We start from the raw sequence: 21042 nt of genomic DNA on the forward strand, positions 1-21042 counted from the left end.
ATTTTTTTTCACCAGTTTAAATCACTGGTTATGTTTGTTTAGGAGAGGAAGGGACCTCTGTGAATAACTCAGCTCCTGGTGAAAACCTCCGGAACAATGAACACTGAAGGAATTCTAACCAGGAGAAGTTTAAGGTTTTTGCAATCTGCAGTCCTCACTGCTAGACAATACAACATCTCCTTAGATCTCAGACATTGCTCCTTCAACATGAAAAGATATTAAGGCTCATTTTTACTCCCTTTACGTATGAAAATAGATGTGTCTGTTTCAAACGTAAGTGTCACTGCCCTCATACTTCCATATGTCGACGTTTGGTCATGGACTTTCCATGTCAACATACGACGTGCAAGGTTCCCTGGGCGCGTTGGTTGTTCACATTCTGGGACGCTGTGTCACCTTCAGCCTGTTACATGCATTGTTTGTTTCAAAATACACTTCCATTTTCTAAAGAAATTTACAGTTTGCATGCAGTCTCTTTCAAAATAAATGCATGTTGGTCCAACAACAACAACCAAGAACTGGATTTGGCTTTATATTCAAACAGGAAGTAAACACCAGTTTCCCAGGTGAAGGTCAGTGGTTGCTGGTCCCATCCACCACCCCTGCTATCCACCCTACTCTGACTCTTCACCCCCTTAACTTTGTTCTTCTTCATCCTGCAGCTAAACGATAACGGCGACTGGTCATGTATCACGTCGACGTTAAAGGACCCCTTTTTTTTGTCTGTGTCTGACACTAAAATTCACTGCCAAGCATAAGTTTTCAACGACTTCAGCGTGAGACTGGGTTGCACGATGGCAACGATACAACCAAAAGATGACACTAGAGGGTGGAGTCAAACGTTTCACACAACAACAAACGAGACAATGGTGTAGTAGGTCGTAACATTGTACCTTGAAACGGAGACAGTGCTGTACATGGCAGTGGTCTGTGCTGGCATGAAATACATCTCAACATGGGGACGGAGAATTCTTTTCACTGTCTTTACTTTATGTTAATGTATATCACAGATTCGTTCTGTTCCGCCTTTAATTACAATTCCTTGTCTGTCATCTCCAACGGTCGTATCTTGCTGCCTCCACAATCTGTGGTGGTGCTGCACTGTTTCATCCATAGAAGTAAGCTTTCAGAAAATGTGCATAAAAATGGACGGAAGGATCGTTGGTTCAATTCCCTGCACTGGCCAGTCAAATATGGCAAAATGCCCAACTTACTGTGACTGTGGCTGTGTTACAGCACCAAAAGGTAAATCTACGGTATTAAACTGAGGCAGAACTTTGCTGTGAAAGTGTGCGGTGCTCAATCAACTTTCCAAATAAACGTGAAAAGTAGACTTTGTAAACTGGGTTGCATTCCCCTTTTCATGCCAAACGCCAGACATCAAAAGGATGAAACAATCCTCCCTCGGATCTGAGCAGCGACTCTGAAAAGTGGATCATCTCCACATCTCCACATCTCCACATCTGTCTGAGGTCACCGCTGGGGAGCAGGTGTTGCTGTCTCTGTGCCGCCTGCTGATTGGACGGACGGATTAGCTGCTTAACGAGGTGAATTTGTTTTAATCTGATAATTGTCTCGGCGATGAAAACATATTCAGTAATTCTCTGTGGCCTCTGTTTTTCTGTCCTCCTGATTAAAGACACTTTCATTCTGGCACACACTCACAAATAATGGAACAGTTGTTGTTATGACCAGAAGACAATGCTCTGAGGTGCACTGGCGCACACACACACACACACACACACATGCACACTCAGACACACACACAGTCCCCAGTGTGTAGCCCCCCTGTGGTATGGTAATGAGCTGCTAATCTCTCTGGTTTACACAGCCAGAATGTGTGTGTGTGTGTTTGTGTGTGCGCATTAAGGTGCAGTGTGGAAAAGCCTGAGGAATTCTCTTAGGCCGTCAACCTTCTGCTCTCACTTGGGCGCAGGCTGTCAACACATTAAATAGTTGAATCTATGTGTGTGTGTGTGTGACGGAGCGAGAGAAATAGAAAGTGAAAACTCGACAATAATACACTGCAAAGGCGAAAAAGAGAGAAAAGGAAGAAATTAGGGTAGAGACAGAACGGCAACAGTATGGATCAGGCAGCACTGGCGCATTTGTTTACTTCCCTTGTAAATGTACGCTTCCTTCATCTGATCTGTAAATCCAGACTCTCCTCTAACTCTCTCTTCTGTGTTCTTTTTTTGTGTTTTGATGCTGCATTGCACGCATTTGTGTGTGTGTGTGTGTGTTTATTTATTATGCCGAAGTCACATCACTAATTAGTCCCTGGGAGAAGCCCGAGGCCATTTGCAAAATCCCACTGATTAAAAACAAGTCCAAATCCAACCTTGTGTCGCATACACACACTCAGACACACAGAGGCGCATATACAATTTGCACTCACACATCCACACAGCCATGTATGCTGAGGAAAGCTACTTACTGTCAAGGCTGGAACACATGTGGGCGAGTGTTTTTGCCAAGCAGAGCTCGTGCATGCATGTTGAACGGCTGTTGAACGGGTGTTAGAGAGCTGTCAGTCGCTAAGGCCAGTTTAATATTTAAACTCGCCGTCTAAAGTTATCATACCCCAGGGTGGCTCCTGTCCTGTCACACAGGAAACACACACACACACACACACACACACAGACACACACTCGGACGCTCAAAGCCTTCAGGAGCTCCAGCTTGTCACAAATCACACTCAAGATGTCAAGGGCATCGTGCATTAGCAAGTGTGACAGACGGAGGCAGAGAGGGTGAGAGACAGACACATACAAGGCAGAATAAGAGATATTTGTATCTTCATTTTGAATTATATTTACATTTTTGCACCTTGCACAACCTGCTTCAGCCAAAAAACATTAAAGTTCCACCAATTAATCCTATTTAAATTTTAATTCGAGCAAAACAGGGAGAGCGGATGGATGTGATGGATGGAGACTGGAAGGAGGAGAAGGAGGAGATAGTGACAGCATGGGGAGGAGGAGGAGGAGGAGGAGGAAGGAGTGAGGCACAATCCCGGCAGGAAACGCAGCAACGTCTCGGTAAATAACAACTGCTGTTTGTGCCACAATCCCGGGTGAAAAGACAGTGACAAGTTGCTACAAAACACAACACATTTGATGCCTAATAAGTCGCTGGAAACACAAAGTCTTGGTGAGAAACAACCGCTTTTGGTGCTACAATCCCGGCAGGAAATGCAACAATGTCTCAGTAAATAACAGCTGCTGTTTGTGACACTATCCTGGGTTAAAAAACGCACATTTAGTGCCCAATAAGTCGCTGGAAACACAAAGTCTTGGTAGGAAACAACTGCTTTTAGTGCTACTATCCTGGCAGGAAATGCAGCAATGTCTCGGTATAAGACAAACTCTTTTCATGCCATTATCCCGGCTTGATGGCAGCAATGGCTTGCCACAAAACATTTAGTGGCTAAAAATCCGCTGGAAACACAACGTCTCGGTAAAGAACAACCGCTTTTCGTTCCTCTTTCTCGTCAGGTAACGCAGCAATGTCTCTGTAAAACACAACTGCTTTTTTGTGCTTCTATGTTTGGCAGAAAATGCAACAACATCTTGTTTAAAAAATGCCAATACTGGCAAGAAATGCAGCAATGTCTTAATAAAAAAACAACTGCTTTTCATGCAAATATCCTGGCAGGAAATGCAACAATGTCTCTGTAAAATACAACCGCTTTTTTCATGCCACTATCCCAACAGGACACACAATGATGTTTCTGTAAAAATGCAGCAATGTCTCAGTAAAAAATGCCCACTTTTCATGCCACTATCCCCGCAGGAGATGCAGCAACGTCTCGGTAAAATATGACCACTTTTCATACCACTATCTTGGCAAAAATGCAGCAATGTCTTTGTAAAAAATGCCCACTTTTCATGCCAGTATCCCGGCAGGAAAGGCAGCTACATCTCATTAAAAAACAATCATTGCTGGTGCCATTATCTTGGCAGGAAATGCGGCAACATCTTGGTAATTAACTGCTTTTCGTGCTACTATCCCAGATGAAAAAACAGTGAGTTCCTGCACATTTGGTGCCTAATAAGCCACTGGATACTGTGAAAAACCAATCACTTTTTGCTCCACTATCTCAGCAGGAAATGCAGCATGTCTCTGTAAAAAAAAACCTCTGCTTTTTGTGCTTTTATCCCGGCTGGAAAAACAGCTATGGGTTGCTACAAAACACTCATGTTTGGAGTCTAAAAAGCTGCTGGAAACCGCAATTTCTCTATAAAAACTGTTTTTCGTGCTATTATGTATTATGTATTATGTATCTTGTTAAAAAAACGACTGCTTTTCGTGCAACTATCCTGGCAGGAAACGCAGCACTTTCTCTGTAAAATACAATCACTTTTTTCATGCCACTATCCCAGCAGGAGATGCAATGATGTCTCTGTAAACTGCAGCAACGCCTCAGGAAAAAAACGTCCACTTTTCGCACCATTATTCTGGCAGGATATGCAGCTACATACCAATAAAAAACAACCACTGTTCATGCCAGTATTTTGGCAGGATACATAGTAACATGTTAAATAACAACTGCTTTTCGCGACACTATCCCGGTTGAAAAAACAGTGACATGTTGCAACAAAACACCCATGTATGGTGCCTAATAAGCCGCTGGAAACACAATTTTGTTTCAGTAAAAAACATCCATTTTCATGCTACAATCCCCGCATGACATGCAGTGATGTGACTGTAAAAGGCAGCAATGTCAAAAAAAACCCATCCACTTTTCATACCACTATCTTGGCAGGAAACGCGGTGATATCTCTGTAAGAGGCAACAACACTGTCATGCCACTATCCGGGCAGGAAACGCAACAATGTCTTGGTAAATAACAACTGCTTTTCCTGCCACTATGCAGGGTGAAAAGACAGTGACAAGTTGCTGTAAAACGCCACCCATTTGGTGCCTAGTAAGCTGCTGGAAACACAACGTCTCCGTAAAAACCAACTGCTGTTCATGCTACTATCTGGGCAGGAAATGCAGCAACACCTTGGTATAAAACGACTGTTTTTTGTGCCACTATCTTGGCAGGAAACGTGGTGATATCTCTGTAAGAGGCAACAACATTGTTGTGCCACTATCCGGGCAGGAAATGCGGCTACATCTTAGTAAAAAAACAACCACTGTCTGTGCCACTATCTTTGCAGGAAACACAAAAATGTCTCTGTAAAAAAACATCCACTTTGTGTTTCTATCCTGGCAGAAAACCCCAAAAAGTCTTGGTAAAAAAAAAAAACAACCACTTTTCATGCAGTTATCCCGGCTGGAAAAAACAGTGATAGGTCGCTATATTTTTCATGGCCTATCCCAGCTAGAAACACAATGATGAGTCGTGACGAAACACCTATTCTTAGTGCCTAAAAGACCGCTAACACAGCAATTAGTCACTAAAAAACATCTATTTTTGTTGTTTGTTGGTTGCGAACAGTGGTCTGTGGCTTGGCAGGCGTCCCACATAGGTGACACACCATCCACCACCTCCTCCACCTCCAGATGACAAAGTCAGCTCATGTACTACGCCACTTTTGAGCGGATGGATGTGATGGATGGAGACTGGAAGGAGGAGAAGAGAAGAGAAGGAGGAGATAGTGACAGCGTGGGGAGAAGGAGGAGGGAGTGAGGGATGATGGGAGACGTAGCGAGGAGGAGGAGGGAGATAGTGATAAATTGCTTTGAACTTTAATGGATGTCTCAGATGCTCCTCTAGTGATGTGTTCGGACAATACACAACATTACTGGCACACGTGAGGGCTGATTGTAGCTGACAGCCAAAGAGGCCTGTCCCCATCGACCTCCAACACACACACACACACGCACACACACACACACACACTCGTGCACACATGCTGCACCATAGCTTTCCAAAAAGTCAGCTAGAGGAAGAAGGCAGGGAAGCAACTTCTGAGCAGAAAGTGCAGACGAGAGGGGCTGAACAGATGAGCTGTGGGTGAGGGAGAGGAAGGGAAGAAGGAGAAGAAGTCCAGAGGGAGAAGCAGAGGAGGAGGAGGAGAGGCTGGGAGGAAGAGCAGCGAGCAGGGGAAGGTGTTATTGCCATATGGTCAGGGTTGGGTTCAGACAAATAAAATGTTGCCTTCTCTCCACAATGGTTAACTACACACAAATGAATCACTAATGGAGCTCTCATTCACGGCGACAAACCCATAGACACACTCATGCGTGCACACACACACAATGGCAGACATGTGAATGAAACTTGGAGACATTCACACAGAAGGAGTAATAAATGTCGACGGAGGTGGGCGGGCGGTTTGGGGAGTATGGAGGGTTGTTTGTGAGGTTCGAGCAATGTATGTGTGTGTGTGTGTGTGTGTGTGTGTGTGTGTGCGGAGGAGTGTATCGTTGGAACCGCCCCTCTTCCCTTCCACCCGGCTGCCTCTCTGTGAGTGTGTTAGTGTGTGTGTGCAGGCCCGTCTTTGTGTGCTCTTGAATGGGGGGTTTGTCCCTCAATCTGTGCCCCTCTACTTTGCCAGATTTCTAATGATTTTCCAATGATGATTTAGTTGTGTGTGTGAGTGTGTGTGTGTGTGTGTGTGTGTGTGTGAGTGTGTCCAAAGGCTCACTCAGCCCCTCTCCCTCCGTTCTCCGCCCAGTTATTCTTCACGGTGTCGCTTTTTGGTTCTTTCTCTCCTGAGAATGTTTCTCACTGCAACACTAACACTACTGTAGGACCAATTAGAAACCACACTGATGTCACACAGCGGAAGTATTGGTTTTATTTCTTTGGTTATATTATATTTTGTGTATGTCGTGGCTATTTTATGTTGCATGGTTTTACATGTTGTTTTAAAAAAAATATTACTATGCTTTGTTTTGTTTGCATGCTTTTAATTTGAAATTACATATTGCTTGTTTCAATGTGTTTTACTTCCTGCCGCTAGATACGTGACCTGATCACCCCCTGCACCTGCACCTGTTCGGGTTTTTACCTTTATTTATTTATTTTTTTACATTTTTGTATAGACCTTTCCTTTAACCAGCGAGACACAAAGACTTAGACACAGACCTTTTAAGGGTGCTTTCACACCTGCCCTGCTTGGTATGGTTCAATTTAACTCACGTTTGTTTGCTCCCTAAGTGCGGTTCGTTTGGGCAGGTGTGAACACAGCAATCACACTCAGGTGTGCACCAAAACAACTGGACCGAGACCTTCTTGAAGAGGTGGTCTCGGTCCGGTTACAAACGAACGTGTTCAGGCCTCGATCTGAACCAACTGCAGTCACATGACACATTGTTTGAGTTAAACATGAGCATGTTACAGTCCTGGAGGATTATTAATGTGCACCTCCTCCTGTACTGCCTTAATATGCACATTCAGCACATCCAATGCATCAAAACATTGTTTTCTAGTTGGAGCCGCGCCTCGTTTTCAAACTGTATGGTTTGACTAAAATGAACAATGACAGCAATATAGTCCACGATGACCAGCGCTTAAATCAACCTGCGTAGTTGTCCCTCCATTGTGACATTAGAAAGCGTCACATTTATCTTGCAAGTGTACTCTTCTTCAACGTTTGGTTTACTTCCTGGATTTTTCACACATGGAAATTCTGACCAATCAAGAGCAGCTTTCTCGCACAAGGCATTTGATCTGGTCCGCTTGTAAATGCTGCTGTGAGAACACGAACCAACTCTAGGCAATTATGCAACTTTGTAACAACATTAGTCTCTGATTCGGACCAAAGCAAGACAACTCTAGGTCTGAAAGCACCATAAGTGACTTTATTCCTAAAAATGGCCGAGCGACAAATTTAGCAACTTATTCTCAACATCAGGGTGAAAGCAATAAATGTATTTGTTTATCTTATACTGTGATTCATTCCCTTGCACACTGCGTAGAATAATCACAGTCCACTGCTCCTCTGCTATGCTGAGTCGCTCCCCCACGCAGGTACAGGCTGGGCTTGGGGCATCAATATCACGCTCCAAGTTTGGACAGACAGACGAGAACCAGCACGGTTAGGTCATTTCAGAAGGTCACACAGGCCCTGTTTAGACCTGGTATTAACATCCCATCTTTGCAAGAGTACCCAAACCAGTCACTACTGCATTTCTAGTAACCAAAGAAGTAACAGAGGTTCAGTGGTGGACGCATTACTGCTGCTCTGTGTCTCGTTTTTAACAGAGTCTCGGCCAGACAGCAGCAGAGAGTGACAGCAGTTGGCGAGGCCGTGCCACGAGGTCAGCGTCCTGCAGCCAAGTGATAGTTGAGCCTGTTTCCAATTTAAGGACATTTTATTTTTTCTTTTATGAGTATTGTTGAAGGACTGTTTTAATCTTGCCCTTCTTAGGATATCTAATCCCTTTAAAGTTTTTTTTTCTGATTTATTTATTAATAAATGTATAATTTATTCATAAATTATTGTCATTTTAACTTGATTTTAAGTCGTCACTCCTTAATTATCCAGTGTTGCTCTCCACCCAGTTACACCCTTATTACATTTATCTATCCATCAATCTATCTGTCTGTCTGTCTGTCTATCTGAATAAAACAAAAAGTTTTTCCATTTCCAGCTCCTTTATAAATGCTAAAGCCCAGTTGCTACAAATTGTGTGTACAGCACTTTGTGTTCCTGCTGATCATTTCCCAAAGTTTACAGTAAGATTTGAGATTAATTTCCTACCTTCCCCACAGCTGTTGTTTTCCATTCATTTCAGATGGAATTCAGCTTGCTTAGGCTTACCAGCTTAAGATAGGTAAGTTACCACAGAGAACATTTTGGCTGTTTCAGACTGCAGGCAAATTAGATCTTTAAGACAGACTTCCTTGACTGTTATGGCTGATTTATAGTGATGCATATACTCTACATAGAGCCTAAGACGTAGCCTATGCAAATGACCTACGTTGTTGTGAGCATTTGTACATGGTCAGTGGTGTGTCTGTGTCACAAACCAGCCCGTTTTCACTCTCAACTCGTCAAACACTGGCGTTTGCCAGCCATATCTGTGTCAGACATAGACTTACAGAGGCACCTTTCGTAGCGGGCAACAACCCAACTCATCAAATGACGCTTTTAAAGGACATCAGTGTCAGACACAGATGCACAGATGCACAGACGCACCTCCATAAGTGGTATGAGCCAAACAATGTTCTTTTTCTTAACCTAACCACATGCTTTTGTTGCCTAAACCTAAGAAAATAAACCTAAAGTTGAAGTATTTTACCTGTGCTGTAAGTTTTATTTGAAAAGGCAAAACACATGTAACAAGGGTGTCTTGGCCAAAATGTTGCGTTTGAACACACTGCAAAGACTACAGCCGATGGCCAACTAGCTCACATTCTCACTCCAACCTCGTCACATATTGACAAGTGGTCATGGACTTTCCACATCCAAATACAGTGTGAAAGGTACCCTGGGTGTGTTGGTTGTTGACGTTCTGGGACAACGTGTCAACTTCTGCCTGTTACATGTGTTGTCTTCTTTCAAAATACACTTCTGTTTTCACAGGAAATGTACAGTTTGCATACAGTCTCTGTCAAAACAAACGCACTATGTCAGTACAACACTGCAAATTGACGTTTTTTTCCTTCAACACACGCACATGGTTAGGCTTAGAAATAAAGAACAGGGTTTGACTTTAAAATCTTACAGGAACTGAAAGTCGATGGTTGTTGGACCCATCCACCACAACTCCCGCCCACCCTACTCTGACTTTCACCACCTTCATTTTCTTTGTTGTCCTGCTGCATTTCCCCCTGATGCTGGCAGGCACCACTGAACAATAACAGGGACCAGCCACGTATCATGCCTATGTTAAAGAATGGACAACTTCAGTGTGAGACTGGATTGGTTCTGCGCCTGTGTGAGAGGAAATACCTCTCCATAGCAGCAGGAGGAGGTCATCTGTATTTGTCACTCAAAAAGGGAAACCAGAAGACCGACAGGACAGATTCAAGATGCTAGTTGGCCAATTAGCACAAAACAACACAATCCGATGTTTAACGAACAAATGTTATCTAACGTGCTCTAGTGAACAATTACGCAACTAATTATGAGGTGTTTCTACTAAAGAGCTCAACTGCAAAAAAAGAAGAAAACTCAGTCTCACTCCCTCTTGACTTAAGTGGTCTGTTTACTTTCCTCACTTCCTTTTCTCTTTGTGTGTGCTGAACTGAACTGCCAATCAGAGTGATTTCATTCACTGAAGGGCTCTAATGTCTCTGATGCCAATTCAATCTGCTGACCTTCTGATTGACACCTCACTTGAACCAATGGGAGCCTACATGTCCTCTCCACAGCCTTCAATAGCCAACAAGAGCATCTGTTGCAAAGAAGGGTCTCTGTTTTCAGTCTATAGATCCAGCCAATAGCAAGCAGTTGGTTTAATGACTGCTTCTTATAGCCAATGAAATTCAACTGGGATATATGCATTTTGGGCAGTTTTTTGTCAACATAGACCATTATAAATATAAATAAATAATAAACAGATGGTTCTTCTATTGTCTTAAGGGGAACAACTCAGTTCCTGTTGTGTTTTCTAGTAAGCTCCTAAATAGACATTTATGCCTTTGTTGATTTGTTTTTTTCTCACAATCACACATTTAGTAGATTTTTTAACTCCATTTTTTGAAAAGTACCTGGACAAAACCTCAGAAAAACACGTGGGAAATGCATATTTTCTGAGATACTGTTATCTACTTTGAATTTGGACCAGGTGAGGTGTCATGCTATGGTGCCATTGTGTTTTCCGGCTAATAAGTCTCAGTTCTAGTCATCTGCAGCATCTGTTTTCAAGAAGCAAAAAAAAACTTATTTCAGCATGTTTAAACTTCTCTTACTTAATGAGAGTAGCACTTACAGTGATTCTGACTGTTGGGGGAAAAACTTCAGAGCGTTACCTTTCAAATGAGGCCATGTATGTCCATGTGCTAAAAACGGGACAACAGCTTTCAATTTGTGTTAGGGCTGCCTTAGATAGGCGTTTTAGATGGGTTTTACAGGAATGGGAAGAGGCCAACTCCAGAAAACTTTGAAAGTTGATTCTTTATACGAGAAGGAATTGAGGGTAGGATGGTAGAAAATCTGAAAACTTGTGGCGTCATTCAGAAACTGGTCAGTAGCCATGAAATGTTTATGCAGATTGTAGTTAACAGAATAAAACATAGTACAGCCCTTCATTGGGATACATGAATTGACAGTGGACATCTCTGTGGTTCTGTTAAGTAGGTCAAAACTTCTTTTTTTTTTTACCAAACAGCAGATAAGACAACTTCGAGAAGTCAAGGCAAGACATTAGTCGAGACAGAGGTGGCAGACGAACCCCCAAAGCCTCCAAATGTTTAGTCCACGTGAATAGAGGATGAGCGCAGAGAGCGTGTATCAGTCTGAACAAGAGCCTGAATATTTTAGCGTAAGACAATGGGGATATATTTGCATTAATGTTTCATAACTGTACGTTTATCAAGGCGTGAAGGCCCCCATGTGGGCTTGCGCGTGCACGCAGGCGGGCGCACACCCACCGCCCCTGTTTTAATGTTTGATGAAGGTTTGAGGTTTGAGGAGGGAGGTGTTGTGTGGTTGTTTATGCCTCGATGCATCCTCTTTGGGTTTATTCACAGGAGGGTGACCTGTGAGCTCCAACGTGTGGCAGGCATCTCAGTGTGTGTGTGTGTCAAAGTGTGTGTGTATGGGAGGGGGCTTTTGGGGGGCCATGGGAGCCATAAAAGATTCAGCCCCACTGGCTGTATTGTTGTGGAGATAACAAATGTTTCCATTTAGTGATCATGCATGAGTTATAACTCACAGGACGTTGCTTATGCTGTTTGGGTGTGTACGTGTGGATTTGTGATGCTTTCACAGCCTCCATATAGCTAACGAGTGGTCAGACCCCGGCGAGATGAACACAACACAGTTAGAGCAGTGTGTAGTGTGAGTACAAAAGAGCTGTTCGTGCCGCGGTGAGGTTTTTTATGCCTCAGGTGAGCACACAGAGACATTTCTGCTAAAGAGAGCTCTGTCCAATTCTTCAGCTCTGTTCTCCACACACAGATGGACGGACACAGACAGGCAGATAAAACACACACACACACACACACACACACACACAGAGCTCTATTATGCAGTAGACCTCTCCATCCAATTGATCACAGGCATGAATTTCAGAACAAAAGGGAAATATTCCACCTCAAAGAGCAGAGAATTTCTAACAGAATGCCTAAGCGCGGCTCACTGTCCTCACCGTATACTTCTAAAGCCTTTGTACCACTGAATGAGTTATAAAGTGTGAAACAATGTGTGTGCGTGTGTGTGAGCGCGCGCACTTCGACAAGGGTAAGCCGCTGAGCACTTCAAACCAAGGGCCTAATCAGCACCCCATAGCCCACCCACACAACCTCTCGCTGTATCCCTCTCCTCTGCTCATCTTATTTTCATTCCCTCTCCCCCTCCTACAGACTTGCCTCTGCACTCTTCCGCTCTCCCCTCTTTCCAGCCCTCTTTCTCTCCCCTTCCCCTCTTCCTGCTCGTCCCCCGAGATGGCAGGGGCGGCGATGGTGGGGGTGATGGAAGGGTGTGTGTAAGGGGAGAGGAGGGGAGGAGGAGGGGCGACGACTCCTGGGAATGTTGGGCACAGCGCGAGCACAGCTTCGAGGTCAGCTGAGTGCTTTCCCCGTCCTGGTGGTGATGTTGGAGGGTGAGGACACGCCGGGCTGATCTAGGATCTGTGTCCCTGGGGAGCAGGCGGTGACAAGGCCGCTGGCGAATGCTATGACGCTGCTGAAATATTAAAGCTAATGGGATCGTAGAGCTGCGTGCTGCATATGTGTGTTTGTGTGTGTGTGTGTGTGTGTGTGTGTGTGTGTGTGTGTGTGTGTGTGTCAGTGTGAGCGTGTGTTGCTCATAAGTTGCAGCTACTTGAAGTGAAGTGGAGTGAACAAAGTGGAATGGAGATGGATAATGCATTACACTCTAAACAATGGCACGGAAGAGAGAGTTTGGGCCGTAATAGAACAAAACCTACTTCTGAGTGTGAAAAATGGTGGAGGAGAGGAGAGGAGAGGAGAGGAGAGGAGAGGAGAGGTATGGGAGTGATGAGAGGCGAAAAGAAGAGAGAAGAGGAGATGGAAAGTGAGGAGAGAAGGAAAAGTGGAGGATATAGGATGAGAGGACACAAGTGGAGGAGAGACGGAGCGGAGAGATAGAAGGAAAGGAGAGGAGGGGAGATAGGAGGTGAGGAGAGGAGGGAGAGAAGATAGGATGAGAAGAAACATGAAGAGGGAAGATAGAGGAGAGGAAGGGAGAAAGAGAAGAGGAGAGGAAGAGGGGAGACAGGAGGAGAGGACAGAGGAGAAGAAAGAAGAGGAGAAAAGACGAGATAGGGTGAAAGGAAAGGAGGAGAGATAGGAAGTGAGGAAAAATATAGGAAGAGAGGGGATGAAAGGAGAGAGGAGGAGATAGGGAGAGAGGAGAGGATATAGGATGGGAGGAGAGCAGATAGGTAAGGGAAGGGAGAGGAGATTGTATGAGAGGAGAGGAGAGGAGAGGAGGGAAGATAAGAGGTGAGGAAAACAGAGAGGAAAGGAGATGGGAAGTGAGACAAGAAGGAAAGGTGGAGGATATAGGATGAGAGGAAACGAACAGAGATGAGATAGAGAGAGAGGAGATAGAAAGAAAGGAGAGGAGGGGAGATAGGAGGTGAGAAGAGAAGGGAGAAAAGATAGGATGAGGAGAAATGGGAGGAGGGAAAATAGAAGAGAGGAAGGGAGAAAGAAGAGAGGAAGGGGAAGATAGGAGGAGAGGACAGAGGAAAAGAAAGAAGAGGAGAAAAGATAGGCAAGGTGAAAGGAAAGGAGGAGAATTGAGAAGTGAGGAAAATGGATAGGATGAGAGGTGATGAAAGGAGAGAGGAGAGGAGATAGGATGATAGGAGAGGAGGGGAGGTAGGGAGAGACAAGAAGAAATAGGTAAAGGAAAGGAGAGGAGGTGAGGTAGAGAGAATGTAGAATGGAAGATGACAGGTGAGGAAAGCAGAGAGGAGGGGAGATGGGAAGTGAGGAGAGAAGGAAAGGTGGAGAATATAGGATGAGAGGAAATGAGCAAAGGGGAGACAGGGAGAGGAGAGATTGAAGGAAAGGAGAGGAGGGGAGATAGGAGGTGAGTAGAGAAGGGAGAGAGGATGGGATCAGAAGAAACAAGAGGAGGGAAAATTGAGGAGAGGAAGGGAAGGGAGAAAGACAAGAAGAGAAGAGGGGCCATAGGAGGTGAGGACAGAGGAAAGGACAGAAGAGAAGAAAAGACGAGACAGGGTGAAAGGAAAGGAGGAGAGATAGGAAGTTAGGAAAAAAGATAGGAAGGGAGGGGATAGAAGATGAGAGGAGAGGAGATAGGGAGAGAGGAGATAGGATGATAGGAGAGAAAAGGAGGGGAGTTAGGGAGAGACAAGAGGAGATAGGAATGGAGGAGATAGGTAAGGGAAGGGAGAGGAGATAGGATGAGAGGAAAGGAGAGGAGGGAAGATAAGAGATGAGAAAAGCAGAAAGGAGAGGAGATAGGAAATGAGGCGAGAAGAAAAGGTGGAGGATATAGGATGGGAGGAAACAAGCGGAGGGGAGACAGGGAGAAAGGAGATAGAAGGAAAGGAGAGGAAGGGAGATAGGAGGTGAGGAGAGAAGGAAGAGAAGAAATGAGGAAGGGAGAATAAATAATACATAAATAAATAATAAAAGGAAAGAAAGAAAGAGGAGAGGAAGGGAGACAGGAAGAGAAGAAAAGAGGGGATATGGGAACTGAGGAAATGAGATAGGAAGAGAGAGAGGAAAGGATAAGAGGAAACAAGAGGAAAGGAGGAGAGGAAAGGACACAAGAACAGAGGAGAGGACAGCAGATGTAGGGTGAAAACAGAGGAGGGGAGACTGGAACTTAGGAAAGGAGATAAGAAGAGAGATGGGAGGAAAGAAGAGAGAAAGGAAGACAGGTGAGGGAAGGGTGAGAGGAAACAAGAGGAAAGGAAACAGGAAGAGAGGAAAGGAGATGAAAACAGAGGAGGGGAGGGTAGATGTAGGGTGAGGAAAGGAGATAGGAAGAGAGGAAATGAGTGAAGAACAGAGGAGAAGAAGGGAGATGTAGGGTGAAAGCAGAGGTGGGGAGACAGGAAGGGAGAAAGGAGAGGATATTAGAAGGAAACAGGAAGAGAGGATAGAAGACAAGAAAAGAGGGGGGCAGATGTAGGGTGAAAGCAGAGGAGGGGAGATAGCAACTCAGAAAAGGAGAGGAGAAAGGACGAGAGGTGAGGAAAGGATAAGAGGAAAGGAAGAGAGGAAAGGAGACAAGAACAGAGGAGAAGAGTGGAGATGTAGGGTCAAGGCAGATGAGGGGAGACAGCAACTGAGGAAATGAGATAGGAAGAGATGGGAGGAAAGGAGAGGATATAGGAAGTGAGGAAAGAGAAGGAAACAGGAAGCGAATAAGGAGACAGGAAAAGAGGAGAAAAGGGGAGATGTAGGGTGAAGGCAACTAGGATGAGATAGGAGGAAAGGAGAGGAGAAAGGAAGACAGATGAGGGAAGGATGAGAGGACCCAAGAAGAAAGGAAACAGGAAGTGAGGAAAGGAGACAAATACAGAGGAGAAGAGGGCAGATGTAGGGAGAAAGCAGAGGAGGGGAGATAACAACTTAGGAAAAAGGAGATGGGAAGAGAGGGGAGGCAAGGAAAGGAGAGGATATAGCAGGAGAGGAAAAAGAAGGAAACAGCAAGAGAGGAAATGAGAAATGAGAAAGGAAGAGAGGAAAGAGAAGGAAAGGACAAGAAACAAGAGAGGAGAAAATAGGAAGAGGCGAGAGTAGCACATAAAAATTAGAAAAAATGAGAGACTGTTAAGATCCCTCAGCTGCCAATAAGTATGCACGCACACGCACACACTCACACACACTCACATGCACACGCACACAGCGGCTTGAAGCTATCACACACATCGCCTGGAGCACAATACAGCTCGTTAGTGTGGGTACATGCTCGAAATGAGTCCCTCTCCCTCTCTCAACCCCTCCATCTCTCAAGCAGTTGTCAATGTTATTATTTCCAAATGAATACACACAAATGTAGTACACTGTCTGACAGAATGTGCTATAAATACACTCCGTGTGCCGTATGACAAACACACTGAGTGAGACGGAGGGAGACAGTGCCACGCTGCAAAACACAAAACTCTATGATGCTATATGTTTGAGGGAGGGAGGACATGAGCAACAATTAAAAATACGGTACAGTCGCTTGTGTGTGTGCGTGTCAGCGTATGAACATGTGTGTGTGTTAGAAAACACCCACAGCAAAACTTGCTCATGTGAGACCTGAGAGAGGCGTGTTGAAATCAGTGTTGCTGTGTGCAGCTCGTGGGCATGCGGTTAAATTATGGATTTCAGCTCACTGTCTCTGTCACTCCCTCACACACACACACACACACACACACACACACACACACACACACACACACACACACACACGAGCTCACACAGAAGGCGGATGTGGGATCTCGTTGCTGTAAGATATAGACAGAGCGCTGTTTTATCACAACGACTGTGATGTTAATTAAAATCAGACAGACATTCGCAAAGAAATAAGTTGAGCTCATTTCCATTCTGTGTGAGAGCGGGAAAGTAGGCCACGCTTTGGAGGCGCGCCACCTTCGCTGTCCTACGGATGAGAAATGACTGACAAGCCGGCGGAGGAGAGGAGAGGATGGGAGTGGAGAGGAGAGGAGGAGAGAAGAGGAGAAGGAGACGGCCTCCCTTGTTTGTTATCCCCCTGACAATCCACACAAACAGCCGACTGCCAATGTGTCACACACTCTGGTCGTCACCTATCAAGGCTCCACAAGCCAGATGTGGGCCACAGCCTCGACTGTTGCTAATTCTTCCCGCCGCGCCTCATTCTCAGACTCAGCAGCCCCTCTTACACTGCCTCTTCAAGGCGGATAAGTCACACTGTTATTCCGTCTCGCTGTTCTTTATAAACGGTACAATCGCAGAATCGGGGGACGAAGTTGTCTCACATTAGAGCCGGCAGCATCGGTAGTAACAGCGCTGAATTGACGTCTGTGTAAAGGGGACAGCTGACAGGGCAGCAAGGGTCTCACGTTTTGACGACGTGTTATGTGCGTGACCCACCACCGGGAGATTTGAAAAGCAGCCAGCAGCAGTTAGCAGCTAACTCAAAGAAGAATAGTGGCTGCAAATGTCCACCATATAGCAGAGATGGTACATGATTAGCAGTTAGCAGCTAACTCAAAGAAGAACAGCAGCCAAAAATGTCCACAAAGGAGATGGAGGGGACAGGGTTGTCTTGAGTATAGGCTGGCAGCAGAGGTAGCAATAGCTCTGAATCGATGTCTGAGTAAAAGGGACAGCCGACAGGATGGGACCATGGACGGGACGGGTGTGATGTTTTGATGACATGTTATGTGTGTGACCTACTGCAGGTAGATTTAAAAAGCAGCTTGCAGCAGTTAGCAGCTAACTCAAAGAAGAAGAACAGCAGCTGAAAATGTCCACAATTTGGGAAAACAATTAGGTCCCAGAGCTCCTTACCCTCCAAGCAGAGGATAAGATCAGCTGCCATAAAACAGGGACTGTAAATGACTGTTATTGCCAGGTTAATGCCATTGTTATTGTTTATAAAGCGCTGCTGATGCATATGTTATATGTCACACTAGAGGCTGAAGATGTTGTGTTACATGTCACGCCTGAGAACCACCCTTTTGCCCCAATATGGTCACTTATGGCTCCCAAAAAGAAACAAGATGGTGACGAAAAGCAGCTGAACTCGAGGCATCAAAACGTTTTTCACAAACCAGTGAGTGACGTCACGATGGCTACGTCCATTATTTTAACAGTCCGTGATCATGCCCTCCATGCCTCTTTTGCTTCTGTGTTGTCGGCATGCTGTCTAAAATCACACACTGGAGCAGTAAGATGGTGTTACTGTATTCGGTTCTGTGTAAAAATGCAAAGGCAGCATAAAAAAGGGACTCTGTAGCAGCCCTACAGTGGGATCTCTGTGTTAAAAGGGTTTGTGTCTCCTCACACGAGGCCCGCTGACTTGTCTAATGGATATGAACGCTGCTGCTCAACCCTGATGGCACTCTGTCTCTGGTAAAACACTGGCACACATTAAAACTCTGCGTGAGGCGCTGCTGTCGTCCCTCGACTTGGTCACACGAGCTCATTTGCATAAGCTGCCTTTTATTTAAACGACACGCATACATGTAACCACCTACAGCAACCGCGCATATGCACACGCAAGCCTCCCATCAGCCCTCAGGGAGACACACACACACACACACACACACACACGCATACACCTAATTTCCCAAAACCCACCCCTACGTGCCTGCTGAGATGCAAGGATTTAAGGGAATTTGCCTGCCAAGGGGAATCGTGCTGGATTTCATCATTCAAATATGTTATTCTGACGCCTTAGGACAATTTGCCGTGTATTAGTGAGCGTTCACTACTCGTCTCCAGTGCCAGAAACAAGATAGAAAAGTTTTCCGCTCCCGTGCATCCGTGAATTCACACTGAAAATAAAGTGGAAAAGGTCACTCTGGCAACATGACAGAGGGTTTCTTTTTTCCTGCAGATAACAGTTCTGGTTCAGAAGTGATAGATGATGTAAATTTCATTCAGATGAAAAGATACTCCATTATTCCACCCAGTTTCTATCTCCTGTGCTTTATCAAGGAATTGGCCTCGGGAGGTTTACCGGTCACTCTTTTTGTACCAGAAGCACTTTCTATAGTTTCTGGATTCAGCAGAGAGACTTTCATATTCACACAGCTTTGACTGCAGGTCAGTGAGAATCAGTGTGAATCTGGGATTTAGGCGAATTGTTCCTCTTTGAGATGCATTTTATAGCTGGAACCAGTGCTGGAAAGTAACATGACATTCAGTACTCCTAATACTTTAGTGCTCCTTCCTCCAACAACTAACACACGTGGTTGGGTTTTAGGAAAAAAGAACAGGGTTTGGCTTTAGAATCTTATGGGACGCAAACACCGCTCTCCCAGGTGAAAGTCATGTTTGTTGGACCCCTCCACCACCCCTCCTCTTCGGACTTTCGTCGCCTTAACTTTCATTCTTGTCTCGTCGCATTTCCCCCTGACGTTGCCCAGTGTCATTAAACTATAATGGCAACCTGCTGCATATCATGTTGATGTTAAAGCATGCCTTTTTTTGTCAGTGTCTGATGCTGCAAGTCACTGCCCAAGCGCCGGATTTCGACAACTGCAGAGTGAGACCAGGTTGCCCACTCTCTTTGGGCCCCCTCCCTCAACTGCCCTGCCTGCACTGTCTATATTTACACCCCTGAATGTAACATATCCATGTTTTGCAGAAATGTGCAGTGATTTTTCTTTACTTATTTATTTTTGAGCGATTGGGTTGGAAATATGCCTCAGTGGATTTTTGGTTAAAGTTCTGTCCTCTGTGTGATTGGTCAGACCTAATGAATGCGTGTTATTTGGGCACCCACATCACTGAACTGCAGGACACTTTTGTTTAGAGAAGCACATTCCCATCATTTCTTAAATAAAGCTGCCCCTAACTGTTGTCATCACTGTTGCCTCTCCTTATTTATGACTTTGTTACCACATGTGGATACCGCTGGTTGTGATGAAACACTAGTAATGTTTGAGATAAGTTATAAAACCATGACTTATTATGTCAAATCACTTTAGAGGAGATGTTTATTTCTCTCATTCCTTCTTAATGTATTCACTTCCTGAATGGATCTGCACACTGACATCATGATGCCAGTCCTTCCAGAAGACCATGCATTGCTGTCCGGCCAATAGCAGACGTTTCATCTGTCTCGTTAGAGTCTCAGTTCATAAGACTTGGCTGGTTAGCCCGGTGCAGTCCGCGGGGGTTTGCGGCGACAATACAACTCCCGCTGCTCGGACCCATTCGGCACCGTTTAGCGAGGAAAACTCTCTGATGGCTTTTGTCTAGTATGGACTAATGGTAGAAAGGCTCAGCACGACGCTCCTTTGATGCTTTTGATGCGCCTCATTAACAGTTTAAATTTACACCTGCCTCATGCATTCCTGCGGGATCCCTCCTCCTCACATGTGAATGGGAATGTTTGCTCTGTATAACGAGCCTCCGGAACATCTCAGTCTCTGATGTCTTAATGGAGTCGCACTTATTGGTTTTAGACATATTTTGCATGTATATGTGATTCCTGGTTGTCCATTTGGAGCAATGTGTGCGCCTCAATAATGCAAACAGTCTATAATATTCCCGCAGAGGCTTCTGATGTGATATTTAACAGCAGTGACTGTGTTTTCTGTCCTCCCTGACCCGCAGCATCCCTCTCATATTATAATTTAATAGAGTTTAGGTTTGAGGAGGTTAATTAGACTTGATTGATCCAGATACACTGAGCCGCAACTAGCCTAAAGTGATAGTTTCACATTGGCCCACGCTTAAGAATTCAACCCAAATGGGAACCCGGGCTGTGGGTTCACTGCTGGGAGCTATTATCCTTAGTTAATAAATGCAAACATTTGTTCCTGATGGCTCACTTAACCTCTTAATTTATGTATGACCACCAGAGCCCTATTCAGCGGAGAGCCATCGGTCAAGCAGGCCTTCACAGAAAGGCACCACATGGCCTCTTTCCCTCTTTCATCTCGGCTGTAATCACTGCGTGTTTCACGCAACAACGAGCGCCGCTGCGCAGCCAGAGCCGGCGCGCAAACGCGCCTAATTGTCCTGCGTATTGACAAGCCGGTTCCGGTGTATTACTGATTTTCCACCGCTTCGTGACGGAGCTGTGCCTGAGTTTGGGACATCTGTGGGGGGTCAGGGGTGAGGGCAGCCCCGGAGCTGCGTCCATCTGCCCAACAAATACCCACGTCTTCAGACACAAGCCTGCTAAACACCTCTAATAGCCTGTATAACATTTGCATTATTAGGCCCTAATGAGCGAGCCGACATGAACAGAGAATAAGCCTATTTAGTTATCAATGAAATACCGCCTATAATAAATGATTGCTACAGAGTGAGAT

The 21042-nt window shown here is 45.1% G+C and overlaps 1 pseudogene; it reads left to right on the forward strand.

The window, feature by feature from the left end:
• Nucleotides 1-2917: 2917 nt before the first annotated feature.
• Nucleotides 2918-15820, forward strand: LOC144465049 (uncharacterized; annotated as a pseudogene).
• The last annotated feature ends 5222 nt before the right edge of the window (nucleotides 15821-21042 follow it).

The sequence above is a fragment of the Epinephelus lanceolatus genome, chromosome 12 (genome assembly GCF_041903045.1).
Source record: "Epinephelus lanceolatus isolate andai-2023 chromosome 12, ASM4190304v1, whole genome shotgun sequence".
In the NCBI taxonomy this organism is placed as follows: Eukaryota; Metazoa; Chordata; class Actinopteri; order Perciformes; family Serranidae; genus Epinephelus; species Epinephelus lanceolatus.